This window comes from Artemia sp. Qi Xiang Cuo, chromosome 15 (genome assembly GCF_049724085.1).
Source record: "Artemia sp. Qi Xiang Cuo chromosome 15, ASM4972408v1, whole genome shotgun sequence".
In the NCBI taxonomy this organism is placed as follows: domain Eukaryota; kingdom Metazoa; phylum Arthropoda; class Branchiopoda; order Anostraca; family Artemiidae; genus Artemia; species Artemia sp. Qi Xiang Cuo.
This window is the reverse complement of record NC_142808.1, coordinates 30086598-30111254: the sequence shown is the minus strand read 5'-3', so window position 1 is coordinate 30111254 and position 24657 is coordinate 30086598. Positions and strand designations below refer to the sequence as shown.

Genomic DNA, 24657 nt, shown 5'->3' with positions numbered 1-24657 from the left:
AAGGTAATACAAGTTTTTTATAATGTAAGGAAGAAATGGGTATGGTAGACAGATGGGGGGTGGGTGGGGACACTTTACAGGGGTGGCGATTTCTTATGGGTGAGTGGCGGCTAGGTTGTTGCCAATTTAGTAAATAATACAATCATTGGCCTCTGATATCCCCATTAGAATCAAGATTTGAACTACAAAAAATCAACCCTAGCTTTTTACTCGATTGGAACCGCCTGTCCACAGACGTGAACATGGAGGTTTCCCAAGTTCCAAAAGATGGCACTTATCGAACTAACTGCTTTTAAAACTATCTAAGCACTGTCTACAATCAAGAGAGTACACCTGATTTTTCTCAGAACTCGTTCTCACTACTTTCTTTTTTTTCTTTTTTCTTACCTTTGCTTTTTTTCATCTCCTTATTTTAGCCTTTTCTAGTTTGTAAAAACACCACTAAAAGTCGCAGAAACTTTCTGAAAAAAATCGTAGATGGCTTTCCAGGTCCAAAAAGCACGTTGAAACAACGAAATCTTTGCTAGATGGCGAGGCCTTTGCACAAAAAATATTTTATGGGGGTGTCCACAGACGTGGACACCAGGTCCAAGGAGGATAAGTTTGGGGGTAGGGAAACTTGCTAGTAATAGGACATCCTGTGTCTTCCAGTATCACTGATGGTGGTTAGTCCTCTGTGGTGTCCCAAATGGTGCACCCTGGTTTGTTGAGCCACTCCCTGTCCACTTGAATACATCCCCACTGTTAGAGGTCATTGTTTTTTCACTAAGGGAGTTCCACAAGCTCACAACTGAAATCACTAGTCCTGCGAAGTACTTGATTTTCAATTCAAAATCAATGGACTCGGTGATAGGGAAAGAGAGGAATATGTGACATTTTGGGGGCATCTCTCCCAGAGTTGGGCAAGTTGGGTCAGGCAAGTGACCCAAAACTTGAAAAATTTGTGAAAACCGAAATATACTCAGATTGCAGTATTACTGAAATGTTTTGACTCAGTAGACATCAGATGCTTTACTTAGTCTCAGCATAATGTTCTTTTTAGACTTAACTTCTTACATATATATATATATATATAAATTTATTTCCCATAATAAATGTAAAATACAACACTGATGGATTATAAAGAAAGAAAATGGAAAAAAAAAAAAAAAAATAAATTCTGATAAATACAAACAAAACCAAAACAGAGCAAAACAGACAAGAAAAAAAAAAAAAAAAATACAAATAGGGGCAATTATCAATCAATCAATCAATCAATAAATTGAATTCCCGAAATACACACATGATGTAAACTCGGAGTAAAACTTTAGACGGTAACAAATTACATAAAGGCACTAAACAAGGTATTCGTCGGATCCAGCGACTTCTCAAATCGCAGTCTCCGTTCCGCGATTGCTTTAAAAGGATCTGTGACCCCATATACAGAAACCAGGCACCGGTTTCTGGCCCAAAGAGGTATGCCAAGGAGGAACTTGGCATACCGAAAAAACAACGTTCGTAGCGTCTTCTTATCCGAGATAATTAATATACTCCAAAAGGGTGATAAAGCAAGCAAAAGGGGCATAGCAAATGCATTGTAAATTTTTGATAATATACTTCTTTTGTATCGAGCTTTACAGGGAACAAGCATACCATATGTCTTACGAAGCTTCGAACCAACAAATTCTAGCAAAAGCGATCGGGTATGCCTCAGATCACTCCCAATCGGAAGTCCAAGGTAACTGATACTTGGCGATAGAGGTATCGGATGACCATCTAGACAAACATTATTCGGGGAGGGCCGGTTACGCGATTTACCAAATGCGACAACCTCACTCTTCTCAGCATTAAACTTCAATCCGATTTTCCTATACTCAATACATAAAATATCAAAATTTTCCTCTATACCCGAGACAGTCCTGCTGAGATTCAATATATCGTCAGCGTAGTTCAGAAGCGACATATCAAGGCCTCGGTAGATAAATGTCGTGCGAACTTTCTTCTGGGCCTCCAGGACACTGTTATTATATAGTGGGGGTGAAGATACACCCCCCTGCCTAATACCTTTCCATACACGTATTACACACTTCGAAATTGCAAAACCATCTCGTGTCGGTACTTTAATAACAACATACAGTTTGCTGTACATATTCCTGTAAACACGTAAAATTGAGCGATCAAGACCACGATCCTTAGCGCTGATTAAAAGCTGAGGATGAATTCCCGAGTCAAACGCACGCGAAACGTCGTGACCGGCAATAAGAAGAATATCGTCTTTCTCTTCAACATCAACTAAAACATTAGCAATAACACTATGTACATGTTCACGACTGTAACCATTTTTAAAACCGAACTGATTTTCTGGTGTCGAACAGACTTCTGTTATCTCATCAATAACTATCAGCTCTAGCAATTTACACATTACCGAGGAAACCGTGATTGGCCGATATGAACTGCATTTACTTTTATCCTTTCCTTTCTTAACCACCGGGGTTACAACACCAGCACAGAACACATCGGGGACTAACCCACAGTTGAATATAGTTTGGAATAGTAGACCCAAGTGGTGCAACAGATTTATACTTCCGTGCACGAGGTGCATACCGCATAACTGATCGATTCCACATGACAATTTCTTTTTCAGTTTTAGAATGCACTGTTTAATTTTTTCCAGACTAACCGTGAAACTGGGACCCGAAACACAATCACCCAGAGTCGCAACAAGCTGCGTAGAGAAATCTTCTTCCAAAACGGTATCTGGGGGTGAAAATTCACCAGTATAATATTTAACCCATTCTTGCTCTGATGGTATCTTTTGATCACTTGACTCGCAATCACCTTTCTTCTTTGAAATGAACTTCCATATTTCATTGGGATTTCCTGACAATCTTTCACTATATCCATCAATCACAGCTCTTTTGTGTTTAGTAAGAATTTTAGAAAACTGACGCTTGGTGTAGAGTCTTACATCATTCACAGCGCCAGAACGGGGTCTACCACAGCTATTCCACAGACGGTACCAAAATTTGGAAGACTCGCACGCGTGAGCCAGCTCTGGATTAAGAGACCACTTAGGAACTTCAGACCCCACGCGCACTTTGCGTTTGGGTACAGCAGCTGTTTCGGCACACCGCATCGCATGGGTAAGCTCAGAGCAATATATGTTTAGAAGAATCTGCTTTTCACTGACTGATATTTTAGCGTTCTGCTGTAGTAACTGGACCGGTATCTTGATTTTCGCCAACACGCTATCAAGAACACTAGAATATGCACTAGGGTTGACTTTATTCCATTCAGATTTAAAATACCACTTCCTTTTCCTTGGGTAGCTGATTTCAGGCATAGCAATTTCAAATGAGCAGGTTATAGGGAAATGATCGGATACCGATAAGCCAGTATCGACACGGCTAACACTAAGTGATTTCACACTGTTCGAGCAGACGAAGAAATCCAAAGAGCTTGTTGAGCCTGAATTGTGCACATATGTGAAACAGCAGTCATTTGGTACGGGGTGCATGTCGGCAAGAGCGGGCAACAGGATTTGAGACCTTGCGCTATTACTATCGTTTAAGTCACAGTTGAAATCTCCCACAACAATCACCTGCCCATGCTTATCATGACAGTCCTGAACGGAACGCACCAGTTGGGAGCATGCAACACTGAATCTCTCCTCTGAGGCAATGTCGCGGTAATCGGTTGGGAGATAAACAGAGAATACGTAAGCTTCACCGATTTTTACAGCCACAAAACATTCATTTTGACTAAACAGCTGGACAGCCAGGTGAGAATTAACGAGTATGGCAACGCCACCTGATGGTCTTCCTCGACCCGAAGCCACAGCAGGCACCGAAAATACTTGAATATTGTCACTGAACTTCAGAAGAGAAACCGAGGATGTCGACAGGAAGTGCTCCTGCAAACAGAGCACATCGTTGCAACGTAGCGCACTTTCGAGAAACGGTAGCTTTTCAATGACATTTCCGTTAATGTTCCACGAGCAAACCTTTAGTTGGGGAGCAATCATTTACTAGCCATGATTTTCATTGCTACTGGGCATTTGATACTAAAGCAAGGATGGTCCGCAGAACTGCATAGTGTGCATTTCACATCATTATTGCAAGGGTCCTCTTTCGAATTTTTATGACAAGCGGCACAGCGAGAGCACTTGGTATCATTTTTGCACGTTTGAGCTGCATGTCCAAACTGTTGACAGTTATAGCAACGCATGGGCAGGAATTTATACTCCTGAATTCGGTGTTTCTCATAGCCAAAGGTCACAGGGTTTTCCATTGCTTTGAGTAAGTGCATCTTACTGTCGAAAAGCAGCTTGAACGATCGAGTTTTTCGTATCCTTTCTGCTTTAACACAGTTCTGAATCAAACCACATAGATCAATGTCCTCGATATCATCTGGGATATGACGTATAATACCAAAGCATGAAGGCGACTTCAATTTAGCATCCTTAACTGCATTAGCAAGTGTAGTCGCGGCGTCCTTATCGTCAAGGACAATCCGCCACTCTTTCTGAAGAGGTTTCAGGTCCATAATATGAGAACAACAAGCGGCATCCGCGAGGCTCTCAATATAGCCTTTGCGGTCATATATCAGCTTCAACCTCAAAACAAATAAAGGACTTTACAAAAGTACTTGAGGTTACTTATTCTACTACTTAAAACAAGCTGTTATTATACTAAATAGGTTACCAATATGTTGTGAACTAATTCGGATTTTTTTTATCAACAGTTTTGCCATCACATATCAGTTGGACCATTGGTACTTGTATGATATATGCCATGCATCTCAATAAGTGAAGTTAGTTAATCCTAATAAAATCTACCCAAGTATTATAAAAATATATTACTTAGAAACAAATTCGGGCTATATATTTGCACATTAGAGGGGGATAAAAACACAGAGGAGGGTATATTTGCACATTCGAGGGGTAAAGTACAGTGGATCTGCATGCATAATGTCTTTGCTACAATTATTCTGATATTATGAAGTAAGAATGGTTTTCTGACCACACTATCCAAATACTTTACCCCCATCCCCCTGATGTAAGTCTGATTGATGCTTATTTATACCTATATACAATTATGTTTGATCTTTGTACAGATTTTGTTACAGAGAAAGTAGGCCATATAAACATAGTAGATTGCTGAAATATGCGGTCTTTTGAATGTTCTCGGTTTTATGTAATATTTTTCAAACATGATGATTTGTTTTGTTTTTTTAAATGTTTGGTTCTGTCATCTCCTTGCTTCTCAAATTCTCTGTCAGATGACGTTGATTGCTAATGTAAGTATGTGTCTACGGTGTACATATGATTTTTACAGGTTTTAAGGGGAAATGAGACCAGAACACAAAATGAGTTGGTTTTGAGCTGTAATTATGATATAACCTTTTTAAAAAATGATATTAGCTTACTTTAAAAATTGTAAACCTACTAATTTTGCATGAATCTTGTAGTGTCCAAATCAATTTGGTAGGTGGATAAAGTTGAATTCCAGCTATTGAATGCTAGTGTAATTGTTATATTAAAATGAAACATTTAAACCATGCCACAGTGAAAAATAACATCAAAGCATGCACAAGTAATGAAAATTTAAAAGTATTGTGTTTTAGATTAATACACACCTTAGTTTCTTTATTCTTGATGTTTAATTACTGACTTGTCTTTTCCAGTTCCATTATCCATTCCATTAGTCAACATATACAATCATGGGAAAAGAAAAGATTCACATTAACATTGTCGTCATTTGTCACGTAGATTCTGGTAAATCCACAACAACTGGACACTTGATCTACAAATGTGGGGGTATTGACAAGAGAACCATTGAAAAGTTTGAAAAGGAAGCCTAAGAAGTAAGTTGCTAAACTTATCTGTGAATTTTTATTTAATAAATTTCTCTTTCTAGGGGTCATGAAGGAAGCATCTATTGTATTAGTGTTGATTTTTCTGTGTATTTTCTTCTGACTGTCCAAGAATCTCACAATATATTTTTCTGTGAAATACAAGGCAGTTTTTGTTTGTACTTTCAGCTTCTGAAATAAAAATTGATTTTGCTTGGCAATAAAAACCCCGAAAATAAATACAGATCATTACAATGGCTTAACGTTGTTTTTTTACTTCAGTTTTTTTTTTCTAGGCCTTTGTAGCATAACGATTTTTTGATATTATTGCTTTTTGAATGACTTTAAATTGTAAATCATAAATAAATAATGCTCTTATAAATAAAAATTAGATACAAATGTATGTTTTGTTTGTAAGCACAATTGCAGTAAAAAGAACTGCTAGTAATACCAGAGATTCCTCTTTCAATGTGTTCTTAAATAAGAAATACGTCTTTTAAGAGCTTCTTTTTTTCATTATTTATAGCCAAATAAATACTTGTCTTCTGACTGCCTTCCAAAACATTAAAATTAAATTATAAAATCCCCCTCCCCCCTGAATTCTGATAAATACATTTTCTGTATTGAGTGGTGGTTGCTTCTTAAGAAAATCCAAAAAAATAATAAGCAAAATTAACCCTCGTCCCAAGTTCGATGAATTGACACCACTGCACTTACTTCTTTGTAATCTCTATTCTTCTATTGTGTATTAATCTCTATCCTCCTATCGTGAAATCCAAACTTCTAGTACAAGTAAATGCTTCTCTTTACTTAGGTTTGAAAAAAAAATCTTGCTCAAAAGGTAACTTAGATTTAGAATGCCTCTTTAATGAAATTTGTTCTTGAAAAAGTTCATTAGTTTAATCTTGGTAGTAATGTTTATGGTTTTTAGGAAGGATTTGCTAGAGTAACTGCTCCTCGAGATTCCACTTCCCTTTCCACCCTTATAAAAGCAAATAAATGACCACTAGTTGCAAAAGAAAATAAAAACTGTTCTCGCACATCTCAGTATAATATCATCATGATTAGGCCTATAAAACTAGCCTACAATGCTCAATAATTTTCTACAAGGTTCATGCTTATCTCAAGCAATGATGGTACAATCTTCATTAAGCTCTAGGTGTCCACTCTTTCCCATTCTAAAATTGAGCAATTTATAATGTTTATAACTTCTTATGCAAACTCTTTACTTCATGAATTGTGTAAACTTGGAATCACTTCTGGAAGTTAAATCTGTTGATAATTTTGTTTTCCTTTTGAGTTTGAATTACTATTAGCACAAGATGCTTTATGCTTATATTATGTTACCATGGTTTTTGATAATCATAAGTAATTAACAATTGTTGGCTAACTTTGATTGCTGATTCATTCCCGTTTCTTTTGTTTGCCTTTCTTAACCGTTTTTCATTTATTTTTCTTAAGATGGGCAAAGGCTCCTTCAAATATGCCTGGGTGTTGGACAAACTTAAAGCTGAGCGTGAGCGTGGTATCACAATTGACATCGCCCTTTGGAAAGTCGAAACAGCTAAGTACTATGTTACAATTATTGATGCTCCATGCCATCGTGATTTTATCAAGAACATGATTACTGGCACATCCCAGGTTGGTACAATTGTTTTTTCATAATCTATTGTTGTTTAGTGGATCAGTTAGTGATCAGGAATAAGTATTTTAAAAAGATTGTTACAGAGCATAATGAAACCTCTCAGATGCTAGACCATTGTTATTTATTTTATTTATATTTGCTGTCTAAGTACATAACATGGCATTTGCCTAGTGACTCAAATCTTTTAACGTTTACTTACCTAATAGTTTTGCTTATCAGCTAAAGCTTGTGATAGTTTTTTTTTCGTTGTCTTGTTTTTGTGTTTCTGGGGGACAATGATGTACCTTCAAATAGACCCCGGCGCCACGCCGATGAGGGAAGACCGGCGGGGGCGGGGCAAAAAACAGCACGCCGCACCGCCTGTAAGACGCCGGCGGGATCAATGTTGACCACAAACATTAATGTTTTCATCAGTCTTTCTCAAATCACAGCTTAAATCTACAACAGATTTGAGCCTATTCATGGGTTAAAACTTTCACAAGTCGCTGGCTGGAAACTGGTTTTCTTCATTATTCATCAATAGAAGTAGCAATGGGTTAGAAACGAAATGTCTGCGACGTTTCAGAACACCTGCATAATCCGAGTAGTTGAAGTATCTATAAGCTATTTATTTTTAACATTTATAATTATCAAAATTAGTAGTTTTTTTTCATCAAGCATTACTGCATACAAAAATTAAAATACCTTATCACAAAATTCGTCAGTTATCTGGGTAAAAACTTGGAATGTAACTTTGAACTTAGAAGCTTAATTTTTTCATAATGCCCTTTGCCAATATATATCTGTTTTGTCACATTTAAAACAGTTGAAATGGGCGACTTTGATATTGATTGTTTTTTTTTTTTGCTCTTTTGGATTCCTAAGAAGCCTTCTCACATTAAAAACTGGTCTTTGAAATCAATTTAAAAAAAATATATTTTTAAGTTTTTTGGTTTCTTAATAGAAGATATGCTATGTAGGCTACAAATGACTACTGCATTTTTATTGCTTTTGGCTGCTCTTTTCGTTATCATCCATTTTTTCTTTTGGGGATTTTTTCCAAATTATAAACTGATAAATACCTAATCAGTCAAAATATAAACTGTATCTAAAATGAGTAAATTTATCAAATTGAAAAATACATGATGAACACTTCACATGAGAACACTTCAATTACAATGACACAAAAAACACTTAATGGTTTATTGGCTATGAAGAAAAATGAAGTGCCAGCTATTTTCTTAGGTAAAAAATGAAAAGCTCATCCGTTTTAAGTGTAATTAAATGAAATAATATGCAGACTAAAGTAGCTCCAGGAAGATGTTGAAATGTTCATCCTAGTCACTTTTAATCCAAGCAAAATGTTAGGACACTTAGTATCAGTTATTGAGTTTAAACTTTGATTTCCAAATGCTCACAAGAATTACCAAATTTAAGAAAGTCGCAACAATAAGTCACTTGTGGTCAAAATACTTAGACTCCTCTTTGATCCCCCCCCCCCCAGGCTCAAAGCTTCTGCTATGGTCATTTCCATGGAAATCTCCAAAGTTTCTTTTTAAAATAGCTTTCAAGCGTAGTTAGGGGTATTTAGACTTTTTTGTTTTTCTTCAAAGCTTCGGAAAAAGTGTTATAATATTCCAAATGTTACATTTGTGCATACTTTTGGTAATCATTTCTGGGGTGATCGAATTTTCTAAACCACTGTAGATACGTAAGAACGTTGCAACATCTAGTACCCTGAGGTCATAAGACTGTCAAAGATTCCTCCTCGAACCTCCCAAATTGAAAGCTTTTATTATGACCTGGCCTTTTAATGTAACTTGGGCACTGGACCAAGGGCGCCATTGTTACTCGGGCGCAACGTTAGGTGGGGATGTCGGTATCGCTTTCGTCACACCAATTCGTTTTAGTGTGAATCTGCCTGGTACATATGAATGAATGTTTTCAAAGTAAACCCGTTTCATCAATAGGAAAAAAACCGGATTGGACGCATATGTCCCTTTCCCTTTGGACAATAAAACCATGCAAGTGCTGTATCAAGTATAACTCACGCAAATCTTTTTAATTTTGTCAAATTTTTGGCATCCCTGCTTTCAATAAAAAAATCAAGGTACTATCACTTAAATATAATGACTCCCTCTGCCCCCTTTATGGATACCATCTTTATAGGATCCCGTCTCTGCTTTAAATAAAAAAAAAAAAAAAACTTTTTGGCACCCCAGCTTAAAAAAAATCACGCTATTATCATTTAAATATTATAGTTCAATTCCCCCCCCCCCCCTCTGGATACCACCTTTATAGGATGGTGTCTCGTCTTTAAAAAATGAACTTTATGTGATCCCTGCTTTCAATAAATCAAATTTCGAGCTATTATCATTTAAATCTAATAGCTCCCTACCCCCCCCCCCCTCTGGATACCACCTTGATAGGATACCGTCTCAGCTTCCATTTGAAAAATTATTTACTTAATAATTAACAAGGTCACTATATGGTTCAAACAAACACGCAAATTAACGTTAAACAGCTTAGTGTTCCTTGAAAAAAAAAATTAGGGGTATGAGTAAAGGGGTACAAAGACAACAATAATAATGTCGAAATTATTAAGATACACCTCAAATTATTGTAAAACTGACTCATAGATTCGACATGGCATTCCATAAGATCCAAAGAATCTAATTAAAATGGAGCACACACAAAAGCCAAACAAGGTCAGAAGCCTATGAGAAATCACAAAATACCCAAGACAAAGAACAAGTCCTAATGGGGGGCCCTGGGTCTATCAAAGTATTCCAATGGTTTCCAAGGGAATTTGATATCTTTTTTTCCGTCTACACTTTAAATGAAAAAAATAATTATCTTTTTGTCATCCCCGCTTTCAATAAAAAAAAATGAGGTATTATCATTTAAAAATGATACCCCCCTATTCCCCTCCCCTATAGGCAATAATTTACAATTTATTTATGAATCATATTTTTGGGGTAACTTCCGGTCAATCTTTAATTCCCCTACCTTGTACATAGCTTAGTCTATAGCTAAATTATGTCTCAGCCGAAGGCTTTTATTGTGGGGGGGGGGTAAAAATGTTCCAGAAAGAAAATTTTATTTTCTATCAGGTGTTCAATAATTGAGTATTAAACATTAAGAAAATCTTATCTAAAACAGCAAAAAAAAAATCTGCAAACTCACAATTCAGCTGTAGAAACAATCTGTCGGCTGTCAATTTCAAAATCCAACAAAAGGCTGAAGCTGTATAGCAGTGAATGCATTCTATAATTCTATTCAACTTGAAAATAAAATTCTTGACTACAAATGATGTAAGAAACAGCAATTGGGAAACTGCATTCGAAATGATTTAAACTCATTTCATAAAGACGATACTTTTTTTGTCAACATATGAAGAACTGTGTATATTGCAATATTTGCAATAGCATATTGCATCTGTCTGGTTTTTATGCAAAGTAACAAAAGAGACGAAAATTAATGAACAAGAGAGCAGTGAAGAATTATAGTATACACAGTAATATTTGGCAGGGAAAGTCACTGCTGATAAATCACTAGGGGTGGCACCGTGATTGCGTGATTTTCGGGGATTCGGGGAGCCAAATTTTATTTGGGCGTGACGCATAGATTTTTGGGGAAATACCCGAAAATTCGGGGATAGTGCAAGCTCTGCTTGATTTCTAATTAGGAAAATCGAAATACTAAACCACACGAGAAGGAAAAGCTCCGACTTTGCGGTTGACGCAATAAAGATAAAGATTTGCCGTAAAAATAATTTAAAGTCGACGGAACGCCGGCGGCGGAGTGCCTGCGGCGCGTCGGCGGCGTTCGACCGGGCCTCACGTCGGCGGCGTTCGGTCGATCCGCCGGCGTGGCGCCGGGGTCTACCTTCAAATACAACTACAATCAATGAAATTTAGGGGACAAAGGGTATTTTAGTTTATCTGAAGTATTTATGGAAGCTTGATGACCAGCTCAAGGTGATAATTAGTACAGGGTTAGCCCCACCAACGTCCTTTATTTTTGACTGCTTAAAGTGGGTGGTTTGTTTTCAACGGTTCTAGGTGTTTACCGACCCCCCCCCCCCCCCGTGGGAGTTAAGGCTTTACAAAATTGAGGATTTTATTTGTTTTTTTTCCCGTAGGGGGAATGAATTTTTGGGTACTAAAATTCGAGAACACCATTTTTTTTCGTTAGTTTTTCGTTGATTCAGAAATAAATTTGGGCTATATCTTTGCATGTGAGGGGGGGGGGGGTTAAGCGCATCGGGTGTGCACGCAAAATGTGTGGTACAATTATTCTGCATATTAGATAGAGAAGTGTATTTTAAAGCCAAATATAGGGCCATGAACATAGTAAAATAATATAAACGAAAGGCAAAAATAACAAACTTTTATAAGTGATCATCATGAAACACTACATTAACCTAATATAGTACTTGAAACTTGGTCATTGAAAAAAAACTTACACTTGGAAAGAACACTTAAATTAAACATAACATTTACTTTATACTTTTTTTCCTTTTTTTTTTTTTTAGTTGACAAAATTTACATATACCACGCTATTATTCTATATTTTTTATTGGCCATATATTTTAATTATACCGATAAGATAGTTTTCCTGAAGCTTTTGTAAAATCAAAAGTTATTCTGAAGCTTCTGCAGCAGAAAATTTTAAAGGTCCAAGGAAGTTTTAGATTACGTTTTATTGTTGATAATAATGTTGACTTATAAGCTGCCTAAATGAAATTTTCAGTCGGGCAATGAAGTTCTATTGATAAAATTCACTTTGTATATAAACATTAACAGTAATTAATATTAATATTGAAAAGGATTAATAGCATTAATTTGTGCGATGCTACATTAATTGGAAATTATTAATTTTAATTGATTGGAAAATATTAATTTTCAGGCTGATTGTGCTGTCCTCATTGTTGCTGCTGGTGTTGGTGAATTCGAAGCCGGTATCTTTCAGACACGTGAACATGCTCTGCTTGCCTACACCCTTGGTGTCAAACAAATTATTGTTGGTGTTAACAAGATTGATTCTACTGAACCCCCTTTCAGTGAGGCTCGTTTTGAGGAAATCAAAAAGGAAGTCTCGGCTTACGTCAAGAAAATTGGTTATAATCCATCTGCTGTTGCTTTTGTACCAATTTCTGGATGGCATGGTGATAACATGCTGGAATCCTCTGACCGGCTTTCATGGTACAAGGGATAGAACGTTGAACGTTAAGAGGGTAAAGCTGATGGTAAGACCCTTTTGGATGCTCTTGAGGCAATCCTGCCTCCAAGTCGCCCAACTGAGAAGCCCCTGCGTCTTCCACTCCAAGACGTTTACAAGATTGGAAGTATTGGAACAGTACCCGTGGGCCGAGTTGAAACTGGTATCATTAAGCCAGGTATGGTAGTCACATTTGCCCCAGCCAACATAACCACTGAAGTCAAATCGGTCGAAATGCACCCCGAATTCCTTGAACAGGCATCCCCCGGTGACAACGTTGGTTTTAATGTCAAAAACGTTTCTGTTTAAGAACTCCGTCGTGGCTTCGCTCCCTCAGATTCAAAGAGCAATCGGGCCAGAGGCTCTCAAGATCTCGTTGCTCAGGTATCTATTTTGCTTTTCTTTTTTTTTCTGTGCTTCAACTTTCTAGATTTTCTTAAAATATTTATACTTTAGTGATTGGAGACACATTAAATTATTCTTAATACAAGAAGAATTAATATTTTTGACAAAGCTGCAGGAAAGTGCCAGCAGTGCGCGTTAATTACACTTTCCAGAACCTTCTACCGTTCTTGACATTTCATACGGAAAATTAATCAGTAAATGAGCATCATATCATTAACGATAACTGCTTTAATAAGAGGTTTTCAACCTATATTTTTATTTCAGCTCCCTTAAAAATGTTTGTTAATATGGCGGCCTTCAAAATAAAAAAAGCAGAAATTTTTTCAGGCAAATTCTTGCAAAGAAGATGAATATCAATTTTATGTGTCTCTTAATGAGATGGCTGTGTTTGCCTTTTATTGCAAGTCTAATTGAATCGCGGCGTCAGTGACGAGGTTCTTTTGTGCACCAAATGATCACGATATTTTCAGCTCGTCCAGGAAATCCTATTTTGTATAAATAAGATGTTGCGAACGGAAGCAATCCTTGAAATTTGTTTCAGACTAAACATTAAGCATTTTCTCTTTACTTATTAATTCAAATTCGTCATTTTCCTTGTCGATAAATAGATCCTGTTTCCATATATATTTTGTAAATGAAGATTATAAACCAATTCTAAAAATTAGTTCCAAGTGTTCAGTAAATTCATTTTTGATTGCTTCAATTTCAACTTGGACAAATAAATTTATAGGTTGAAAATTGTCACTCATTTTTCTCCAAATTTGTCTCCCCTTATCCTATTTTTTACGAATGCTTTCACTATCTTTTTTAATCTATGGATGTATTTGTGGCCCTTGCAAAATCTCATTCAAAAAACTGAATTTTCTAATATTTCCACCAAATATGTAAGTGGATTTGAGTCATAGTTTGTGATTCCTCTTTAAGTTAAATTACCCTCCAAATCACTGCACGAGATAGCCAGCATACTTCACAATAGCACTAAAGGAAGGTGTAAGTAGCTCTCATATCTTGAAACAGCTTTTCAAATAACCTAACTTTTAATTGGCTGTTTTTCTGTGTAGTCTTTAACTCACGGTAGTTGCTCTATGGAGTACGTGTTTGTTTAGAGAACATCGGATGTTTTCGTTTTAATTAATGTCTAAGGTGTAAGTTTAAGTGTCCTGACTGCAACGTTTGCATACAGCCCAGTGCAAATATTCAACAATATGCCGTTTTCAATGAAAATGTTGATTACATTAGAAATTTCACTGAATGTGTCTGACAAGCGGATTTAGCGTGCTTCCCCAGGGGTATTATTCAATTTTATCCATTATTTTTTATTACCTCCCTCCCCACCCTTCAAAACACTTCCTGTGTTCCTTATCTATGATAAATGTGGGGCCCAGATTCGCTTTGTAAATGGCCTGGTTTTTGTGGTTTGATTATAGACAATAGAATATTCAGCTCTGAATAATTCGGCTTATCGAGTTCTCTTAAAAGTATCTGCGCATTTTAAAATTAAATATCTCTTATGTTGTATTCCTTTGTATTGCTTCACATAACCGCTGATAAAAATGCCCATTAATACAGTCACTAGTATATGGCATGCGTTTTAATAATAATAATATACTGAAATAAAAAGGCTTTCGCCTCTAAAAATTTACTTTCACTTAAAATTTACTATACTATTCTTGAAAGAGTAGGTAGTCAGCCATAATCACTTGGAGGTGGTTGTTCCGTTCCTTGGGTACTCGTTTTGATAAGGCCCACCTAACTTCTTTGTTGAAAATGTTTTGTTTTAGCTCAAAGTTATGTCCTCGCAAAAGTTTCTACCAACAAGTCCACCACCTTCGAAGGCTTGCTCACGATGGATTCACAGTGGCTGGTTAATTTTAGCCACAGTTTATATAATTATCCAGCGAGTTTACCGCAGATGATTTCTGGCTCTTCATTCTCGGTGCGAACAAAAAGCTCCTCCCACTTATTTGTACACTTATTGGTGAGCCGGCCAGGTGGTTTTGTCAGTACTTGTTCCGTAGGTGATTATTCTTTGTCTACCCGTGAAAAGATCTAATGCCGCTTATGTTTATACGTTCTCTGGAGCACTCGCACCTCGGTCCGGGTTTTTATAATGGGTGAGATAGGGAAAGATCATACTGCTAATTAAATAAACTGTGATTTTAGCTCACCGTCTATTATTAACTTACAGTTTTGACACCGGTTTCTTAACTGAAGGAGCTTTGAATGAGACACAATCGAAGGTTTTACTAACATCAAAGTATACCACGTCGACCTTTATGCCGTTGTTGAGTTTTAGTCTCCAAGTGTTTGTAACTAGAAGTAGCTAGGATTCAGCTAACCTATGTCTTGGGAATCAAAACTTCCTTTTGTGATAACTTATCGGTTGCAGGGTATTCTTGTTATCTGTCTGCTATGATGGACTGATTTTACAACTCTTGCCTCATACGTCTGAGTCTCAAACGTTAATGCCTATTTATGCCTATTAAAAGCTTTCAGTCAGTGTCTATTTAAAGTTTTGAAGGAAGAACGAGATCATTCGTAGATCTTCAGTCTTCAACAACAGGTCATAATATTGTGGGTATGGCCATATTTCCTTATGGTTATTTTGAATTTTCCCTTTTTCTTTCAAAGGTGGTAAACTAAATTGAAAGTCGTATTTTCCTTTCTTACTTCAATAATCTAAAGTATATTTTTCCATCAATACTTTTCAAATTTTTTAAGTCCAATATCGCAGTAATTAACTTAATCACATTCTTCTTCTAGGTTATTGTCCTGAACCACCCTGGTCAAATCTCAAACGGTTACACTCCTGTCTTGGACTGCCACACAGCTCACATTGCTTGCGAGTTTGCTGAGATTAAAGAGAAATGTGACAGACGTACTGGGAAAACAACTGAAGCTGAACCAAAATTTATCAAGTCAGGTGACGCTGCCATGATCACTTTGGTACCTTCCAAGCCATTGTGTGTTGAAGCTTTCTCTGACTTCCCACCTCTCGGTAATATACTTTCTGATATTAGTGATGTAATTAATCGAATTAGTTGGTGATTTTTAGCCTGACTTGTTAGGTAGTGTGATTTTTGGCCTGACTTATTAGGTAATGACGTGATGAAAGTAGTTCTAGTCTTTCAAATAAACGATGACCTTTATTATTCATAATTTGGAAATAGTAACTACAATTCAGTCAGACGCCTAACTGAATTGCAGAAGTTGTCTAACATGCCTTCTTAATAATTTGTAATATTATATAATCTTCAACGGCTGGTTTGAGTACTCTTTTAATGAAAAAAATTATTTGCAAGTTTTTCATGCATATAGCAAAAGCATTCAATTAACATTAAAGTACTTCATGATTAAAATAGAACACATAATTTTTGTCAAATTTAATTGTTTAAATTTTTCATAGGACTGACAAAAAATGACTTCTTTTTGTGGTTATCAAATGCTGCTCACAGAACGGGGAGAAATAGCCCATACGCGAAGGAGCTGCCCCCCTAAATCTTTTTTGTATATTTTAGTATTGAGGCAAATAGTTAGGTAATTTACAAGAGGGAAAATTGCTGCTAGTGACCAACACCATCTAGCATTTGACGTTTCTTGGTATTTTTTTTAAACTTTGTAGCTATGTCTTTTTCCAGAACTTCATCCAGGCACTTATTGCTGCCATAAGTTGTTATTTACATTACTTACCTTATTATTTAACAGAAAAATGGGCCGAAAATCCCAAATGTTAGATGGTGTTGACTTTATGTGTGTGCACAAGCGCCGGTTATAATTCTTATTACCCAAATTATTTGTCAGTCAAATAATAAGATAATTTTAAAATTAAATTTTTTGAAGATGCCAATAAGTTTCAGATTTGTTCTTCTTTTTGTTTTAATTGATATTGCGAACCAATCGTTGACACGGTAAAAAGTAAACCAACAAAAAGTTCAAAATTTTATATAGCGTATGCCTATTCCTGGCATCAGGAAGAAAGGAATGGGTCACTGTTGTAACGGTAGCAGTCGGTATATTCCGAAACAACATTCAATGATAAATCAAAGTTGTCGCTATTGCTGCAATCTTTAAATTCTAGCACGTTCGAGCTCTGGCCTTAACAATGCTCGTTAATTTCAAATGTAATAGGCAGAAGGGTGAAATGGTGGGTATCTTTAGAAAAAGGAGGGGGGGGGGTGAATTTTCAACTTATCATTTTCGACAAACGGGTTGAGTTATTTTTTTATCATCATTTTTAATTTAAGGAGAGCGGAGGCAAATGGGGTTAAGTTAATTGAGGGTTGGACTGCTATGAGGTCGAATTGAATCAGAAATGGAGGTTGAACAGGATTGAATCAAACAAGGATTAAGTTGTAACATAACCGAATAATTAAATGTATTAAGCATATTAAAGTTAAGAGACATACAACAAAGCAAAGACTCGTTAAAATTCAAGGCAGCAATTCAGTTCTTCAAAGCAACGATTTAGACAGTTGAAATTTCAACAGTAATGTACCACTGCGAAATTTTTCCGTCGGATTTCACTGTTAACCCAGGGCTAGGCTAATTTTTCAGAAAAGAATAAATGGCCAAAACTTAAGAGAATAACCTTCTCTGTTTAACAGGTCGATTTGCTGTCCGTGACATGAGACAGACAGTCGCTGTCGGAGTTATTAAGTCCGTAACCTTCAAGGACCCTACTGCTGGCAAGGTCACCAAAGCCGCAGAAAAGGCTGGTAAGAAGAAGTGAATAGCTCCACCCTGCTGGCGCTTCCCGCGTATATCCCTCTGGCGGCTTGATGTCTGTACATGGTTACTTTGGCACTGTTGTCATAGAAAAGCGTTTCGAAGAAAAGAAAGGGTAGCGCAGTTATTTAAAATTTTAGCCGCCTTTTAATTGTTTTACTTATTTAATTCTTCTTCCAGATGTGATTTTTGTAAAGACGAATGTTGTCAGCAGGGATACAAATAAAATTCATTAATTGCGGTATTCTAGTTATCTATATTTAAACCATTAGATGAACTGAAAAAGTTATGATATTTTGGGTGATTGGAATAATCTTTGGAAAATAGTTTCGACAGTAGCAAGATATCTTAGGCTGGGAAGCTTGAAAAGCAGCTAGGAATTAAAACGAAAGTACTTTAATTTAGGTGAAAGGGAGGTAAGTCTCTTCTGGTATATCTTACGAGAATGAGAGGGTTGTATTAAAATGTGAGTTCTGGAGATGTGATAGAGAGGCGGAAAAAATGGCCAGGGATCTGAAGGTGCAGGCAGGAGGTATGATGTGTTGATGAGGTTTAGAGGGGATACCAGTGTCGTTTTTGGGAGTGATTGATACTTGAGAGGTCCCTAAAACATCAGATCGCTCTGTTGTCAGTTTCATTGGTTATGTGTAGCCATTTGATTCGGATGAAAGGAAAGCATTGAAATACGCTAGGAAGTTGGACACCTGAAGAATGAGCGTCATATATCCTATGGAAAGGCTAGAAGAGGAAATAACCGAGCCTGTTTCGACAATTGCATCTCTCCAAACCTCTGAGCCAATGAAGGAAAACTCTTGTTTTAGTATAGTTCGTGCAGACTGCAACAGTTCATCTCCTGTTAAGATTACCTCGGGTATTCTATGAATCAACAAGTTAGTATTGACAATATGGTCTTTAAAATACTCAGACTATTTATTTAGCCTTTTCTTGAATTGTGGGTTTGGTATTTTAAACATAAAACCAATTAAAGCAAGTTGGGTTGATTGAATTTATCTGACCAGAATTGGCTCTACTAGGCAACCTAGTAAGGAACGCACGCTAGCCGATCACAGTAGCCTAATATGTTATTTTGAGTTCTATTTAAATTCTATTGCATTTGAATGGTCCCTCAGGCACATTTTCTTACGAATTTATATTGTTATTCTTGACAATTCATATTGTCCTCCTGGGCATGGAATGAAGGCCAGGGTCCCGATTGCAAACGTGGTGCTTTCCTTAAATTGCTAGATTCGCGGCTTAGGGACCAGGTAATCCAGGTCTGGCTTACTGATGTTGTGAAGCCAGTTACTCTTAAGGTTTTATAAACACAATAAAGTAGTGTATAGAGAGGAGTTATACTTGAGACTGAACCTACCATGAAGAGCGAGGAAATTTTGGCTGTAGGTGCGGGTAAATTGTTGCATTGTATAGGGGACATTGCGATATGATGTTGACAGCCCGGGAGGTAAGTGTGCTTGTCCCATTTGCGAGGAGTATGGAGATAACCTGGAACATTTTATGAGTAATTGCCAAAGTTTGGAGAATTTAAGGAATAGTGTTTTTTTGGGGGGGGGGGTGAACCACGACTTCAAGGTATCTTGCAGACCTCTTCTATGTTTTAGAGGCACGGAAGTCGTGATCTCGAAGTGTTGAATGCCACTCTTGATTTATTCAATTTATGCGTATGTAATATCACAGTTTATATAATTAGCAGTATGATCTTTCCCTATCTCACCCTTTGTAAAAACCCGGGCCGAGGTGCATGTGCTCCAGAGAACCTATAAACATAAGCGACATTAGATCTTTTCACGGGTAGACAAGTCAGATCTCTCTTGAATGCGAAACTTGGCTTCAACGTTGAAACACTAATTTCGAAGAAACTAATTTTAAATTAATTTATTCCAATACATACATGAAAATCGGTAATTAGTAGTGCAATGTTATTATTAGATGTTTTAGGAATTAAAAATAGGTTTCGAAGTCTCAAGTTGGTTTCAAAGGCATTTTGAGAAAGCTTCTGCCAAAATACGTGTTCCAGGGTAATTGGACCGCTGATGGCAGATCAAATGAGAGGAGCTGTTTGTACGCGCCGATATAAATATATATATATATATATATATATATAAAATTAGTTCAGATGTTTATAGGAATTACAAGTAGGTTTCGAATTCGTTAGAACCCAAGTTCTAAAATTGGTCTCAATCAGGAACCCTTATCGCTATCTAAATTCACAGAGTGCAAAGATTTTGAAACAGAGGTGTTTATTGTTTAAAGTTCAGGAAAGGTCTGCCCATATCATTCGGAAACAATTATTGGAAACGAAACAAGTCTTATCTCTGCTCTCAGCCAAAACAGGTAACTAGACTTTTCAAGTATCACAGGGACTCCAATCAGAGAAAATAAATATCACGACGTGAAAAAAAATGATAAACCATCCAGTTGCGGATCCAGAGGGTGGGCGAGGGTTACCCCCCCTAAAGTAGTGTAATTTACCTAATTAACGCAAGTTTGCATTAATTAAACTTACTCCTAACGCAAGTTTATCGGTTCAACCTATTTCCCCCCCCCCCCCCCTAAAAAAATCCTGGATCCACCCCTGAAACCATCACACCTATTCCACCAGTTATTAGAAGAAAAAAATTCCTTATTTTCACAAATTTCATCAACTTCTCGCCCCTTTTTTTTATAAAATCCTTCATAGGCCCATCAGTCGAGTCCACTGTATATAAATAATAGATTGTCATAATTTGTGTATAAATTAAGTCATACATGTGGGATGGGACACTTGCAAACCACTTGGTCGGCTCATCAAGTTTTTTTCTGCTTTCGCAATTTCGAATAATGCACTTTCTAACCATTTCTCATTGATTGACGCATACACACTAATCCATAAGTGCACAAATAAGTGGGAGGAGCTTTTTGTTCGCACCGAGAATGAAGAGCCAGAAATCATCTGCGGTAAACTTACTGCTAATTATATAAACTGTGATATATATATATAGACGCCGGGCCGATGAGGGAAGACCGGTGGCGGGGCCAAAACAGCGCGCCGCCGGTAAGATGTCTGCGGCGCGCCTTCGGTGCGATAGTGTTGACCGTAAACATTAATGTTTTCCATCAGTCTTTCTCAAATCATAGCTTAAATTTACATCAGATTCGAGCCTATTCATGAGTTGAAAAATTCACAAGTCGCTGGCTGGAAACGGCTGTGGCGTTTCAGAACCCTTGCATAATACGAGTAGTTGAAGTATCCATTAGCTATGTATTCTTAACATATATAATTATCAAAATAAATAGTTTTTTTTTCATCGAGCATTACTGCATACTAAACTTCAAATACCTTTTCACAAAATTCAGTTATCTGGGTAAAAACTTTGAATATAACTTAGAAGCTTAATTTTTTCACAATGCCTTTTGCCTATATCTGTTCTCTCGCCTTTAAAACAGCTGAAATGGGTGACTTTGATATTGATTGTTTTTTTTTGCTCTTTTGGATTCCTAAAAAGCCTTCTTGTATTAAAAACTGATTGAACCCCTGTCATCACTATACTATCGATGTTTGCACCTCATGTATTTTTCACTGTTCCATTTTCGAAGTTTTTAAGTAAAAGTGATAAAAAGCGTATCCGCGTGTACTTTTTCCGGTTTTGTAAATATTTTCTTGGAATTCCTCTACGTTTCAAATATAGGTATGTTAATCACAATTCGGAGTAGTTTAAATCACTGTTAAAATGGATCAACAATGCGACCGATTTCTTAGACGATCTAGAGAAAATAGAATAAATTTTCCCCTTAATTGTCTCGTTTAATGGAAAAATAGTTTTGTTGCCATTGCTTTACTAAAACAGCTATTTATGCGTTATGTAATATGAGTCTTTAGGTGTTATGTTTTATGAGTGTTTTTGGTGTTATGCACTAATGAGTTATCATAAGCTATTTATTATATATTCATGAGCTATTCAGTATGGTGAGCTACTTGTTGTCGTCCTTTTCGTTAGAAGTGTAATTTTGTATTTTCAGTTTTCTTTTCATTTATTTCCTATACTCCTCTGTGTACATCATGTATGTATAGATCACAGTTTATATAATTATCCAGTAAGCTTATCGCAGATCATTTCTGGTCTTCATTCTCAGTGCGAACAAAAAGCTCCTCCCACTTCTTCGTGCAGTTATGGATCAGTGTGTTTGCGTGTATCAATGAGAAATGGTTAATAAGTGTATTATTCGTAATAGCGGGTTTCCACTTGTTTCCGATTGTTTCGCGTCTGACTTGTCTACCCGTGAAAAGATCTGATGCCGCTTATGTTTCTACGTTCTTTGAAGCACTCACACCCCGGTCCGGGTTTTTATAATGGGTGAGATAGGGAATGATCATACTGGATAATTATATAAACTGTGGTATAGATGGCATAAATAAATTATTATTATTATAGCTTCCAATATTCTAATTTTGGTCTGCATACTTATCTTCCTGTTCTTCCAAACTTTTTTAACTGCGAAAAAACACCCAGAGCCTTGGCTATTCTACTTTTAATATATTAACTGCTCCCACCGTCTTTACTAATATTACTACCAAGGTAAGTGAAGCCGTCCACCTGATCAATCTTTTCGTTACCCAACGTCACCTTTTCATCTTTACTTATTACTAGCCTTAGAGACATAGTCAACATTGATTTTCAAACCTATTCTAGCACCCTGAACTCGCGAAACCTCACACTTTCATCTAGGATGCTTAAATCATCAGCATAATCTATATCCAGAAGATTTTTCCTCCCCATTTGATCCCGTGTTCTCCCATTGCCTTTCCTGTGCTCTTTAAGACAATGTCCATCTTAAAAAAAGATCAGAAATTAAATATAAAAAAAAACAAGTTTCCCAACTGAAAATAAGGAGTAACATCAAACTTAAAGCGAACAGAAAATATTACGTGTAATATTTTGGGTTCGCCCCCTGGTCATACCTCGCTCTTTAAGCCAAAGATTTTTTAGTACTTTCATAAGAGATATTTATCCTAAGTAACGGCCTTTATGATTAAGTGGTCATTTTTAAATAATAGGAACAAAATTCGAACTTTAGCTTAAAGAGCGAGGTATTGACTTGGGAGCGAACCCCCTAACGTACGTATTAAAAATGTTTAAATATAGAGACTCGTTAAGTAAGTTAATTCGTAACTTATGTGTATTTATTACTAATAAAAACGTTCGTAAATGAAATTAAACAAGTTTCGAGAAAGCCCTTTACCCAATTAAAGGAAAATTAATATGCAAATTTTGTTTTAATTATTCATGTACGTTGAGCCAAAATCAAAACCTACATTAATTCAAAAACGTTCGAAAATTAAATAAAAAAACAATCTTTTTTTTTACCGTAAGTGAGTAACGACGTTAAAACTTAAAACGAAAATAAAATTTTTATTATATGGAAGGGATTGTCCCCTCTTCACCACCTCGTTCTTTGCACTGTAGTTTTACTTCATAACAACTCTTATTTTTGTTAAACAATACAAAATTAGTATAAAGATCGAGGCATCGAGGAGGTGACAGCCCCTTTCATTTACGGAATAATTTCTGTTCGTTTTAAGTTTTAACGTCGTTCCTTACTTTCAGTTAAAAAAACTCGTTTTTTTTATTTAATACCATACAAGGATAAGACCTTCGCTAAAGATCTTTTGTCAACGGAATCGAACGCTTGCTCATAATTTATAAAACTGAGGACCAAAGGTGTTTGATAACTCAGGCACTTCTCAATTATTTATTTAAGAGTGAAAATTTGCTCGACACATACTCTACCCTTTCTAAAGCCGCACTGTTCTGCTCTTATAACTTTATCTACAGCATCTCTCAGTCTAAAAAGTATCATATTACTAAGTAATTTACTACCTAAAGCCTCGATAATTACCACACTCACTCTTATCACCTTTCCCATACAGCGGCTTAATTAGGGTCTTCCTAAAATCGCTAGGTACTTCCGCTTTTTCAAAAATCGTACTCACAATCTTCAGTAATTTATTTCTAACCTCAGAGCCATCAAATTTAAGAAAATCATTTTCCGCACTGTCAACATCTAGAGCCTTATTATCTTTTAATACTGTCACTCTATCTTGGCTTAGCACATTCCCAAGATGTTCCGTCCATCTCTCTTTAATTATTTTCTTACCAGTAATTGTGGCCCCGTTCCTATCTTCAACTGGGACAAGTCCAGGTTGACTACCTCCTCTCAATTTATTTACATGCCAGTACGATATTTTACTATTATGCTTGTGCCGTCTAGCTGCATCTTCCAGATCCTTAACAATTTTATCGATGGCCTCCACTTCACACCTCCTTAGCTCATATTTTAATGCTTTCTCCACTTCCTTTTCATTTCTTTTGTTTTCATTTGGTCTATCAGTTATTACAGCCAACGTTGTATGAAATCGAATGATCAAACTCTTCTAAATTCAGATAACAAAAGAGATTCGAGTGTCCTCAGTAAAAGTGCAAGCGAGATATTTTATATTCTAGATTTTTTTACTGTTCAAGGTACAAAAAAGCTTAAAAATCAATTTTAAGACATAGTCCTTAGGTTATGAATTAACGAGGGTGAAGAAAATAGTTTAGATGGTTTCATAAAGAACACCACTGTTCAATTTCTGATAAAAAAAAATATAAAGTGTTGTATTGTTAAGACAGTGAACACTGCAAGAAAAAAGACACCAATTTTTTTTGCACAGATAATGGTCTAAATATATCAACTTCAAATCCTAAAGCCCTTATTGATGGAAAAAGGATGTAGAGACTAGTGGGCACCGAAGAGACTGAATCGAAGTTATTCACCAAGTGAATAGCTTCGTTTATCTAAGTAGTGTTATT

General features: G+C 36.4%; 1 pseudogene across 1 annotated transcript; it reads left to right on the top strand.

Moving 5' to 3' along the window:
* The first annotated feature begins 5664 nt into the window (after positions 1–5664).
* On the top strand, positions 5665–18053 carry LOC148943536 (elongation factor 1-alpha-like; annotated as a pseudogene). The gene is made up of 5 exons (XR_016143009.1): positions 5665–5844; positions 7294–7473; positions 12368–13063; positions 15848–16082; positions 17689–18053. The product of XR_016143009.1 is annotated as an elongation factor 1-alpha-like (transcript).
* Positions 18054–24657: the final 6604 nt, after the last annotated feature.